This window comes from Sapajus apella, unplaced genomic scaffold (genome assembly GCF_009761245.1).
Source record: "Sapajus apella isolate SASKATOON/1434 unplaced genomic scaffold, GSC_monkey_1.0 scaffold19, whole genome shotgun sequence".
Taxonomy (NCBI): Eukaryota; Metazoa; Chordata; class Mammalia; order Primates; family Cebidae; genus Sapajus; species Sapajus apella.
In genome coordinates this window covers 26,676,697-26,685,241 of record NW_022436959.1, presented here as the reverse complement: position 1 = coordinate 26,685,241, position 8,545 = coordinate 26,676,697, and the positions used below count along the sequence as shown (strand labels likewise).

General features: G+C 37.8%; 1 pseudogene; it reads left to right on the top strand.

Annotated features, from left to right (window-relative positions):
* Positions 1-4,180: 4,180 nt before the first annotated feature.
* On the top strand, positions 4,181-4,665 carry LOC116557291 (annotated as a pseudogene).
* Positions 4,666-8,545: the final 3,880 nt, after the last annotated feature.

Genomic DNA, 8,545 nt, shown 5'->3' with positions numbered 1-8,545 from the left:
TTCTTCAGACACTATTGAAAGGTTCAAGATATACATTATATAATATATATAATATATATCTATATATATATTACATATATCTATATATAATATATAGATCTATATATAATATAGATATATAATTATATATAATATAGATATTTTATATATCTATAAAATATAGATATACAATATATAGATATATATCTATTATATAATGTATTATATATCTATATATTACAGATATATAAAATATATAGAATATAATATATAATATATATTATATATAGATCTATATATCTATATATTATAGATATTATATGTAATATATATCTATATAATAAACGACAAATGAAAAAACTTGGGCTTTTTTTAAGTTCTGAGTTAGGTGATTACCTTTCCTGTCATGTTTTCTAAATGCAGCTGCAGTATTATTTTGCTGCACACATTCTTGAATGAGCTCCTCTGTTGGGATATGTATATATATATATACATATATATATTCAAAGCCAAAATCTAAAATGCAATTTAAAAATATATATATATATGTTCAAAGCATATACATGTATGCTGTGAAGAAAAAACTCAAGTACTGGTGTTTACCCAGTAATAGTAAAGCCCTATTCACATGAGCAACAAACACATAATTAATACAACTAAGTCCAAATTGTGCCAACTAGATTGTTATGCTGACCCTGCAGAACAATTTATTATATTCCAAAGCAACTGTGAGTAGCATATGCAAACACAATGTGTGAAGGCTTCAATTTTAATTTGGAGTGTGCAGCTGGGTGTGTTATTTACCTACCCATCTGTTAACCCTTCCGCCTTCTGAACAAAACCTGAATTTTTTACTCACACCTCCCACAAATAGCTCAAATGACTTATAGGACACAGTATTTCTAACTGCCAGTATTTGTTCCTGAAATGCTTACCCATCCATAATGATATTCACTGGGAGATATTGCAAAAGCAGAGAGTTGGATATTTTTCCACATTATTTTCTAGTCATCTGGGTAATGTTCAAATGTAAGCAGCAAATGAGGCTTTTTATCAAATTCTAATAGTGCAATTTGTTCTGATGTCCACCCAGACATTCCAAGTGAGTCAAGGCCAGGTCCTGTTACGGGACATTGTTATAAACAAGACATTTTTATAGTTCAACCCACGCTTCTTAGCCTCATCTAATATCAATTTTCCCAAGCCCTTAGAATATTGGCAATATTTACGTTGCTGACTATGAGCTTAGAAAAAACACTGCCCCCGTAATACCATCTGCTGGATAGGGCTGATATCATGAGATTGATATTTGATAACATTGATTCTATGATAATACCATATGATAGATATAAATTTCGTTGTTTTAAACAAATGTCCAAATACCCTGAAACGTGGTCAGCTTTTAAGATGATGTCACATGCTTTTTCTAATGAAACTTCCACTACTCGAATATTTTTGGAACAGCTCTGTAGAAGGTCAATTGGAGCCACAGAAAAAGAGCTTGCTTTATTATACACTATGTACAAAATGATAGTGACTAAAACCAAGGTTGTCCCCATAAATACTTAAGATATTTCACTTGTGACCAGTCCTAAACCATGCCATCTGGGTACCAACTAGAACAGCATCATGTTTCAACATGTCGACAGTGGTAGAATTTTGACATGAAAATATTTGTTTTGCTTGAGAATTTTCAAACATTTTATCTTTAACTTTTTGAGGCAAGTCTTTTATATGGCTGTATTTATTGGTTTGGCAACACTAACTTCGACACCTTTGTTAATATCCTGTCTATTTTACTTGCTAACTTTTAGTCACTCTTACTAGAATATAAGCTCCATAAAGCTATGGATTTTTTATTTGTTTCATTTCTGCAGTTCAGAAAACTGTGCCTAGTATATAGTAGGCACCCAACAGCTTTTTGTTAAATGAATGAGTGAGCGAATGAACCTAGAACACAGAGCCAGGCCATATACTCTACAAAGAAACACCTCAGATGGATACACCCTGCCAAGTAGCCAGCACGCAAAGCAATGAGAACAAAGACAAAGAGCAAATGATCACAGTACATCACTGGCTCAGCAACTTGACAAGGATTTCTGCATCTTCAAACTTAACCACAAGAAGCATCTTTATGTGCTGTGACATTAGCATTAATAATAAAAGTGAATTCGTTCTGAGAAATTGATAATCACTTGTCTTCTTTGATTTTTGGATGAAAGTTTCTAGATGTCCTAAGGGAGGATTCATGAATGATTACTGAGCATGACATCATGGTCATCAAATTATTTTATTCATGACACCAGGGGAGACCCTAAAACTAAATTATGTCAAGTGCATCACTTAAAAATAAAAGGCTAAGTGTTTGGGACCTAGAGACATCAATAACAGGATAAAAAACAGCTTGAAATAATGACTGAATTCGTAAAAAATTTTAAAAGGTGAAACTGAGATCCACATATATAGAATTTATATCCAATTGATGATGAAGTAAAAAATGGACAATAAAAACCATATCTTATAATAACATATTACTAAAATAAATAAATGTTATATAGGTCAGTAAAAAATGTACCAAGAGATAACAAAAAAGTGCTTAATATCAACTCAGATCTTGCTTGACTTCAAGCATTCACATACTACTTTGGGTTACTTGTGCTAACAAGATAAAGCTATTGTCAATAAAATTGACAATCAAGTCAATTCTGTTTTCTGACAGTTGCAGCTTGCTTCACAATTAAGATATTTAAAAAAAAAATAGTATGAGGTAGGTATGTCCTTTTCATTTTCCCTACACTATACCTGAGAAAGATTACTTTTTACCTTTTGTATTAAGATCAACAATGACACCTAAAGCTGCCATTAGCAGGCATGCTTTCAACATTTTTCACGTGCTTCCTTCACGTCCTCTTTAGTGGCCAATTCATAATGGTACATCACATAGCACCAATCACATTTCCTTCATCAAGTCACCCTTTCTCACAGTAAGGTGCTTTCGAGGTCCCCTAAAAGATTCCAGCTAATGTCAACTTAGAGGATACTATTTCCATATCACTGTATTGAAAGAAAAAAGTATTCAGCAAATGTATACTTTATTATAGGACTAGACACTTTGTCATGAGTTATTTTAATCTTCGCTACTTTACGAGATAGAGATTAATAGCACTGGCTTATGAATTGCGAAGTTTAGGGTTTGTTACTTGCTGAAGGTTAGACAGTTGGACCATCAGCTTGGCTGTATTGATCCCAGATCTTTAAGTCCACAGCTTTTTATACTTTCCCCAGCAGCCTTCTTAATGCACTTCTCAAAGTTTTTCAGTTCTCAACAGTACACTTTCACATTCTGTATCATTGCAGTGATTATTCAATGAATATTGTGGAATAAGTTTTCCAAAGAGTCAAAAATAAGTTAAAGACCTAATTCACAAATGACAACATCCGTAGTATGAAAAATAAAATTGCTTGGCTGCAAATGTGAAAGAACATTTCTTCTGAAAAATGACACTCAGCACACACAGACAAATGATTGGTCCTCCCTGATTTGTATGCAGCTGGTAGCTTGTCTGAATCCTTCAGGTTATGACCATGACACTGGGATACTTTTGATTTGCTTCTTAATTGAAAATCACATGGTAACGATGGCCAAGTTCCGTACAGCACAATCTCATCATCTCGCAGGGGCAATCAATGACTTCAAAGCTGTCTGGCACTAATAGAAGCACACTCAAATAGCTTTCAGGAGAACACAGTCACTGTCTTTCTCTTTTCTAATTTTTTAGCACAATAGTTTAGAGCAATGTGGGGGAAAGCATGTGACTGGAAGAGATGGGAATTTTTTATCTTAGCTCTATTGCTAACTGGGTTACCTTGGGCAAGTCACTTAACCTCTCTGGGTCTATATTATCTCCTATGTAAGGACTGGAGATAATGATAATTTACCTGCCAACCTCGACCGACAGAAGGTGGCATGCAAAGTGTTGTGCAAATGTAAAACGCCAGGCAAGGAAACCTGGAGATTTTCAATCCAGAACCTGACTTTGTCCCATTCTACCTTAATATTCTAGTGAGGAAAATCACACACGTCAAATTCCACAGATAACATTTTAACTTATTGATTTCATCCCCTTTGTCTGCACATATATTTATAAAAAGATGTATATTGTTAATATAAAATTGGATTCATTGTTTAGAAAAGTGACTTTTCACCCCCGGCTCCAACACCCCTGGGCTGTGCACCCTGGCCCCTACAGGTGAGGGTCCAGCTCCACCCCTGCTTGCCCTCCTGGTGGTCGAGATCTCTCGAAATGAAGATGGGCTGGGTTCTGCAATCCTGGGCCTGCCGCCCACCCTCACCGAGACCCAGTTTGCTGGCCCGTGAGGTGGGCGCGGTCACGAAGCGTCCGGTCGCCATCCGGCTCAGTGCCGGGAGCCGCTGCCCTGTCAGCCCGCTGTTGAAGGACTCTGGACCACCTTCCACGGGTTATGTGCAGGCGATAAAACCACCCGGTGCCCAGGGCTCCCAGAACACATACAAGGACCTGATGTCGGTCATCGAGGAGATGGGCAAAGAGATCCGGCCCACCTATTCTGGCAGCAAGAGCGCCATGGAGCGCTGAAGACATGGCCGGGGCCCTGGTCGGAGAGTGCCTGCCAGAGACAAAGCGGAACGCCCGCACAGAACGGTAACAGGAAGCGCCCTGGTCTCGGCGTCTGGACCTTTCCTGGCCACTGCAGAGCAGCCGCTTCTCCCTGGCCTTCAACCCGAGTTGCACTAACCATCCTCGGCTTCCTGTCTTGTGTTCCTTGGTGGGTGCCCTCCAGGAACCAAGGGGCGACTCTCACTCCAGGTGGCAGCACTAACTACGTTCCCCCAACAACAAGAGTTAGCAGCCAGCTCCCCATGAGTCCCACCCATGACCTGCCAACAGTGCTGCCCAGCGGAACTTTCTGTGGCCCCACCACGCGCTTCTCCCACTTTGCTGGGAGCCTCCTTCTCCCCTTGCAGGGGCTCAGGCCTGGCACCTCTCTGTCCTGTGTCCTGGGCCATAGTGACCCTTTCCCCAGTGTGTCTTTTGCCAAATTGGCCATTTTTACATTAATAAAAGATGATTTGGAGTTATGCTCTCAAAAAAAAAAAAGAAAAAAAATGTGATTTTTCACTTAACAAGAACATTTTGCAGATTAGTCTATGAAACAAAATATTCCATTGGATAAATACAGTATGTAAGTTTGGAACATTGAAGATTTTTCAACTTTAAACCATTATCAATAATTATATGATGACTATCGTTATATGTAAATTATTGCCTGTATGAGTATTGCTTTATGATTAATTCTAAGTGGGATCTGTTTGTTAATGATTTGAATATGTGTAAGTCTTTTGTTACAGATTTAAAAATTGCTTTTGTAAAATTGTATAAATGTAAACTCCCAAAGGCTGTGAATGAAGCTCTCTATGTCACTGCCACCGAAGTGAAACATCTTATCATATGCAGCACAATACAAAACAATACATGGCATCTGTAGAGATGGAGAATATGACAATGGTTTGCAGTCACATCTCAGCTAGTAGTAAACACTTTCCTGTGGCTGTCAGAGGTGTTCCAGTAGCCTGTGGTGATAACACTTAAGGGACTGAGAATTTGCATCTTGTCTCTGATTATTTCCTTATGATAGATTCCTAAATATACACTCATTGGAATAAAAAATGTATGAACAAGATTTCTGAAACCCTCTTGATATACATAAACATTCCCCCACATTGCTTTCCACAAGCTCATGTTGGTTTAGGTTTCCACAAATGACATTTTTTATTCATCCCATCAATAAACAAATGCATAATGATCACTTCTTTTGTGTCATGCATTGTTCTAGGCACCAGGGATACAATGACCAAGACAGACAGAAATTACAGCCCTAGTGAAACTCATGCACTGGTTGGGAGGAGAAAGAAAATAAGTGGGACTGATATGTAAAACCTGTAGCATATTAAATGCACATAACAGCTAAGAAGAAGAGGCAAAGAAGTGAGAAGGGAAGTGATACTGCAGGGATTTACAACTCTAGATCAGGTGGCTGAGAAAGGCCTTAAAGAGATGACATTTGAGTCAAAATTTCATTGCGTCATGTGCTACTGACAGGTTAATGTAAGAGTCAAGAATTGGCCAATGACTTAGCAATATATTAATAGTGGTCCTTACTGACCTGGATAAGATCCATTTGAGCGGTGTGGTACTAGTCAGATCATGGACCTAAGGAACAAGGGTCAAAGAGCTCACTAGATCCGCACCTACTTAAGCTCTTAAGATAGTGGGGAAAAGGACACCTAATCAAGATGAGGAGACTACGGAGTACTTTACCAAAAGCCCTAACTTGCAATAACTTTGTTCATTTGGCTGAATGTCTTTTATAAGTCATATATTCAAATGTAGTATTGTCAGTCTTGTACTTTCAAACAGTTATGTATTATAATTACACTGGTCATGGTGGTGGTGAAGAGTTACTTATTTTTGAAAGTATCTTTATTCAAAATCTGTGCTCAGGGTAGCTATACAACAATTCAGACTTATACAAATACATTCACAGAACGTCTATTAATTAGCAAAAAGTAAATTAGTAATGATTTTCATTGATGAAATGTGTTCAGGTATGTAATTAGCTAGAAAATAATTGCAATACTCCCTTGCCTCAATAAATGTATTAGAATCCTGGTTAGCCTATTAGCATTTTTGAAGTAGCACTTTAGGTTAGGAGCTCCATTTGCATCTGACCATCCTTAGCTAGTGGAAAGCTCTAATTCTAAATCTAGACTAGAAAGCTGATTGAGCTTGCTTCAGAATATTGTTAGATTCTTCTAGAAGTGGAACTTTCACCAGAACATCATTAGATCTACCTGGGAGTGAAACTCATGTAATGTGCTTGCTGAATGGCAAGAGAAGGACTCCCGTGTTTTCTCCTTAAGCTTTTATTTCAGCCTCATGCCTGGAGGCCTAGGGACACTTGTTAGCTGGCAAAAGCAAAGTCAAAGTGTTTCCCAAAGTTCCAAAGCATGCAGGGCAGCTGTACCATCTTCCGAGCAGTTCGTATGCCATCACTGATGGAAGGATAATCTGGATGCCATAAAGGCTTCCAACATGTGAGAAGAACCTGAATCACACCCTATTGTGCCTGAATAAGCTCTTCTGTGTGAATTCCTCAGAAGTCACTTCCTGGACATGTGACGACGTGAAGGTCTTCAAGATGCTAGGTAATTCCCTGACCAGACTGCACAGGCTGGAAGCTGAAAAGCTTCCCCCAAGGGAGTACCTTGGGAGAGCATCCTCATCAAGAATAGCAAGGGGACTTTAATGTGGGTCTTCTCAGTGAGCTTGCTTCCCTGGTCTAGAGGCTTCTGCCTGATGTTCTTCTGGCCCCAGGGAAGTTTCTCAGCCACTCTCCAAGCCTTTTCCAACCATGAACCAAATGGAAAAGGTAAAGCTTCTTCGCATTTTTCCAAAAAGCTCAGGTTCAATATTTTTCTTAAAGGAGATTTTCAAAGCATTTATGTTCATTTATTATCTCACATTTACTTATTTTTTAAAATGCAGCTGCATATTCAGACATTGACACATTTTCTGAGAAGATACTAAAGCATGCAGTTAAGACTCTGAATTCAAAAAGATCTATAAGTTCATTGAGCATGCTTTAATGTCATCTCATAAGAAAATGAATCAGATACAACAAACATTTTAAATTATGAAGTCAATGTAAAATTGTTATATGAACATATACTATTCAAATGTTAATCATTTTAAAAAGAATTAACAAAAATTCATGTGAACTCAATGAACTCAACTTATTACAAATTACCTAACAGAAAATTCTGAAAGAACACTTAAAAGTCGCTTTGATAACACAATTCTAGTATCACCTCTGCCTCACCAGGCTGAACCATTTTTACCATCACATCTCAAATTGTTCATTCACACAGGATCTTAAGAGAAAACATTGCAGCAATTAGACTGAGACAACACAGTAAGTACCTGCAATGTACTGAGGAAGAAAGGCCTAAAACGTTTTAATCCCATGTTGCTCCCAAAAGGCTCTAAGATTTCTCAGGAGAGAGCTCTTCAAGTAAATAAGTTCACAACTAACACATCTTCCCCAAGAAACTGAACAGAGCCCATACATAATGGTTCAATACACATCACTGAGCAAACTACACAGAACCATACTCTGCAGCAGAATGAAACTCAGTCAATAAATATCAAAGCTTTGTAAATCATTTTATTTCATGACTCCTTCAACATGCATGTATTGGGAACTCATAAGGTCTTTCAGAAGTACAAAAAGTAACAGACCTGCCCCAGGCTTTCAAAAGGCTAATTCATGAACTGAGGAAATAGTAAAAATACTCTTAGAAAAGGACACACAAAACAAAAGGTACTGACTATGCTGTCACATAAATGTGTGACACAGACATGGAGTTCAATGGAGGAATATGGAAGAGAGAGATTCCCACTGGTTGAGGGATAAGGGAAGGCTTCATAGAGAACTTGAGGAATATCAAGAAGACAGACAAATGCCA